Source organism: Camelus ferus, chromosome 12 (assembly GCF_009834535.1).
Source record: "Camelus ferus isolate YT-003-E chromosome 12, BCGSAC_Cfer_1.0, whole genome shotgun sequence".
Taxonomy (NCBI): domain Eukaryota; kingdom Metazoa; phylum Chordata; class Mammalia; order Artiodactyla; family Camelidae; genus Camelus; species Camelus ferus.
Genome location: NC_045707.1, coordinates 19590070 through 19595442, shown reverse-complemented (window position 1 = coordinate 19595442; position 5373 = coordinate 19590070). Strand labels below are relative to the sequence as shown.

The following is a 5373-nucleotide window of genomic DNA, read 5'->3' as shown; positions in this document are numbered from 1 at the left end:
ACACCACCAAAGGCTCAATTAACTAGAATAGAATATTAAAGTGCAGTTTAGCATTATATGGGAAAATAATGATTACATTCAAATCAGGAATGTTTTAGATGGAGAAAATACCTTTATTCAATCAGGAAAATTCTGTGGAAGAAGTACTTCAGTCTTTGAAGTAAGGCAGTAGAGTAATTTCTTACATTATAATTCAATTCATGGGCATAGGTAGGTAATATCTCTTTCAGATATTCAAATTTAGAATTTTAATTAAAAATATTTTCAATTAGGGTTATATAGACTTTGGTTACTACTTTTTCTTATTCATCCCGTATACAAGGATCAAAATTTATTCTTATTTTACTAAGTAAAAAAGTATCTTATAAAATAAATTATTATAAATTATATCTTCAACTTAATGTGTGCAGTCTGCTCACACATGAAAAAAATGTGACACTTTGAAACATAATATTCTCAAGAGCATAATGTGGTATTTATTATAACTGAACTATTTTCTTGAGTAAATAATTGATTCTGTGGTCTTTCAAAGAGTCATTTTTGTTCTAAAAATATGATTACAGCTACAAACATTCAATTTTTATTCCACGTTTTAGAACCATGTCTAACATGCAACTTCATACAGAGCCTTATTGAAAACTTTTGTTTCATACAATATGATCTATGAAAAATGTCACATTTAAAATACTGCATTTCTGAAACTGATAAAAGAACAAGTTTGTAGAATAAAATTTCTAGCACGAAATAATAGCATGGAAGGAGACCCCCAAATTGGCTGAAATTGCTAATATAATCTAAAAACATGTACAGAGTAAGACAAAGGAAACCAAGATTAAAAGGGCAACCTTTTTATTCATTTTTTCCCTCATACTTTTTCAAATTTTCTCATTTGTTTGAAGAAAACAAAACTTTTTGGACCATGTCCTTAAAGGCCTGCTTCACTTGCTGGTTCCTTAAGGTATAAATGAAGGGATTCAATAAAGGGGCAACTGAGGTATTGAGCACAGCTATTCCTTTGCTTAAAGTTGCTCTATCATTTGCTGATGGTTTTATATACATGAAGATGCAGCTACCATAAGAAATGGAAACTACAATCATGTGGGAAGAACAGGTAGAAAAGGCTTTGGTCCTTTGCTGAGCAGAAGGGAATTTGAGAATTGTCTTGATAATACAGCCATAGGAGAGAATCACTAACATCAGTGTGGCCATTAGTGTCACCACAGCCAAGGAAAAAGACAGTTCTAGCAAATGTGTATCTGAACAAGAGATCTGTAGGATGGGAGAAGAATCACAAATAAAATGATCAATGACATTAGAATTACAGAATTCCAACTGGAATCCCATGATCATTGGAGGAAGGATAATCAGGAATCCAGTTACCCAAGAGCCGATTACGAGTTGGTAGCAAACTCTGTTGCTCATGATGGTGGTGTAATGAAGAGGTTTACAAATAGCCGCATAACGTCATAGGACATAGCAGCCAGAAGGCAAAATTCAGTTACTCCGAAAAAGATGAAAAAAAATAACTGAGTCATACAACTCATGTAGGAAATAGTTCTGTCCTTTGTCACAAGGCTCACAAGGAACCTTGGAATACAAGCAGTTCTGAATGAGATTTCTAAAACGGAAAAATTTTGTAGGAGGAAATACATTGGCGTCTTAAGGTGGGAATCCAGCAGAGTGAGAATGATGATGGTTAAGTTTCCTGTCACACTCACTCAACATGTAGGTAAAAAATAAAAAGAAGAAGATTACAATCTACAACACAGGGTCATCTGTCAGACCCAAAAGAATGAACTCTGTCTGCACGGAATGGTTCCTCATTTCTCTCTTACGGGTTTTATCAAAGATAGAGAAAAAGAGTAAAAAAATATAATGGTCAGGATTGGCTTTTAGAGTTAATAAGAAAGAACAAAGAAGAAGAAAGAGAAGCTAGCATTCACTGATCACCAACATTGTGCTAGGTACTATGTTGGGGGATGTACATAAATTTTCTTAATATCTCCAAGAACCCTCTTTGAGTAGAGTTTTACAATCTTCACTTTTTATTGAAGACAACTTAGGCCCAGATTAAAGAGTTTGTCTGGGGTATACATCTAAATCCCAGCTTTCCCAGAAAGCTGGTGAATCTTTAAATAAGATAAATGTCCAGGACACATCTGATACAATCCATTTGAATCTCTTGGGTGACATCAAGGCATTTGTATTTCTACAAAGTTTATAAGTTCATCGCCAAGTGGAGAAATACTGTGTTAGTAATTCAGTTGGAAATTGAACTCAAAGCCTTTTTAATTTAACACCTTTGCTCTTTTTAACTTTATCATACCAAATATCCATTATAAGCTTTTAACCTTGAGTACTTGGATAGATTTCAGAATGTTTGTGAACCCAATTAAATTCTACAGAAATTATGTGTGAGGAGGGCCCATAGAAAAAAAATTTTTTAAAGAAAGGACCGATGATACACAAAATATTTAAGATTCACTACTATATATATTACTGCTTCAAGAATGGCAACAATAATAACATAATTTAAAACCAACCCCAACTGGGTGGCAAATCAGAAAATTGCAGTTGGGACCTGAAAAAATCATAGCATCTTAAGTTAAAACAGAATTCATGGATAATTTGTCTAATCTTGACATAAAGCTAAAATTCTCTGCAAAATTAAGGAAACTATATACCAAGGTTTTACTTTTAGGAATACAATTATGATAGTTGATAGCATTTACAAATAAGAAGAACTTTAGAGCGCAAATATAAATGTAAGGTAGAAATCAAAAACGTACAACCTCTTGCAATCACATTTTACACAGTGATTTTCAACTCCCTAGACATATTTTAGAAATCAGTTACATTGCTTGTAAGGCATATATCAAGAGTTTTTCTCATTCTTCAGAATGTTTTGTTAGCCAGGCTGTGGACCAATTGGTCTACTTCCATATGGATTTTACAATTAACATGATTCCTAAGAGACCAAGCAAACAAGCAAATAAACAAAACAACCCCAACACAGAAATAAGTTAAAAAATGCATTTTCTCTTGTTTAGAATTTTTATCTGTGAAAGTTTGAATTGCGGGTGATGACTCTTTTTCTCAATATGGTCAACTCTTCAGCTGTGTTTTAAAATCTCTCCTATAGCTAAAATTTTTTACCATTTTGTTTTATTTCCTTTTCTTAGTTACCATATCAAAATTTACACCTGCCCAGAACAATTATGTTTTGCTTCCTTAAAAGTTTTCTCATAGTTTGGTTTAAAAAAATGAAATTTGACCTAGTCCAGAGGGTGTGTCTGAATATCACAGTGATTTCCAGAATCAAGGGAGAAAAGATTTAGAGTAAGCAGGGATATCTTGTGTGTCTCAAGCTACTGTGTATTTATTGGCTGCTTAATGAAAACAACGTATTCTTTTTCACATCTATTCTTGTGTAAGAAGCATATTGAAACTTCTATTTTTTAAATTAATGAATGGAAAAAGATCTCTCTAGGAAGATGTAATCAGGCAAAAAGAAACTGATAACCCAAACGTGGCAAAATTATGGCCATAGAGTGATTTCTCTCTTTTGAGAGATTATTTTGTTAGTCTTCTTTTCTCAACTTAATCATTGCTATTTTAAATTTATACAATTAAAAAATGCAATGAACAGACTTAGGTGCATTTTATGAATAGGCACCCTCTATACATTTTTTATTTCTATACATAAAAAGATGCAAAATGATTAACCAGAAAGAAAAAATCAAGCTACTTATAAATATCTTGCCTTTAATTTCCACATAATTACTTAATTTACAATTAAAAATGATAGATCCAAACTCTAAAGCACTTACCTTACATCCTGTATTTTCTTCTAGGATGTGAAAAGGGAGAAAAAAAATAAGCTGGTAATGGGTCTTGAATGTAATCAAAGTCTAGACAATATTATTCAGTAAGAAATTGAAAGAAAAATGACTTTTAAGTTGCCACTCAATGCAAAATGATGGAGTGTATTATTCTGTGCTTCTGTAAATTTTCCACTTCTTACCTCACTCTTGTGTGTAAGTTTGAACTTAGGCCAATGTTCCGTACTAATTTCACACACTAAAAATGTGAGCTTTCTTTTATCATTTATTTAATTACATACTCGAGGGATTCATTGAGAAGGGAAGAGAAGGAAAACAACACAAAAGAAAAGTTTCCCCTGGAGTTAATGAAGAGAAGACACCAATTATATGCAGTAAAACTGACTTGGACAGCATATTGTAATAGAATGTGAAAGGTCAGTGTTCCTATAGAGAATGAGGTTATTAAAAATGCATGAGACAGTAAGCAAGAGCAGTTGGTGGTCACGATCACGTTCATTTTACTATTCAATAATTAACTTTAATATTGCAGGTTAAAGGTATAAAATTCCATTAGATTTACCGTATTTAACAAAATTTTTCCTTCAGATAATCTTTGTTGAGATGGTTGAAAAGTTACTAATTTTATCCTGAGTTGTGGCATCCTCCAAGCCAATTAATTTGGGGATCAGTTACCTCAGTACATATTCCCACACAAGGAGAGCAGTATCTAAGACCCAAAAAGAAACTGAATGAAAGGAGATAGGAGGCTAAAATGATGGGAGAATTGTATCTAAGGAGTGTAAAACATAGGACCCAGTTGCTTAGAAATGAAGGAAGAATGACGGTCACATATTCCCAACTTTAAGGTATTTCTTTCAAGTATGTTGAACTAGAAATACTAAAAGAAAAGATGTTGCACAAAGTATTGAATTGATACACATATATTGCAAAATGATTGCCACCATAGCCTTAGCTAACACCTGCATCATGTCACATAATTACCGTTTCTTTTTTTGTGGTGAGATCATTTAAGATCTACTCTCTTAGCAACTTCCTAGTATATAATACAGTATTATTAATGATAATCACTGCTGTACTTTATTTAGATCCTCAGAACTTCTTTGGAGTTCCTTGAAATAAGGAACTTATTTCAGTCTCATAACTGAAATTTTGTACTTTTTGTCCAACATCAACATATTTCTCCAACTCCTTGCTAACCACTGTTCTACTCTCTTTTTCTCTGAGTTTGGCTTTTTCAGATTCCACATACAAGTGGTATCATAAAATGTTTGTCTCTTTCTGACTTACCTCACTTAGCATAATGCCCTCAAGGCCCATCTGTGTCATCACAAATGGCAGGATTTCCTTCTTTTCCATGGATGAATAATATTTATTATATACACAGATGTACAGATGTTTCTCCATCCTTTATCCATTTATTCACAGAGGGACACTTGGGTTGTTTCCACATCTTGGCTATTGTGAATAATACTGCCATGAATATGGGAGTGCTGATATCTCATCAAGATCCTGATTTCATTTTCTTTGG

At 32.9% G+C, this 5373-nt stretch overlaps 1 pseudogene; it reads right to left on the bottom strand.

The window, feature by feature from the left end:
* Window positions 1–885: 885 nt before the first annotated feature.
* On the bottom strand, window positions 886–1928 carry LOC102510074 (annotated as a pseudogene).
* Window positions 1929–5373: the final 3445 nt, after the last annotated feature.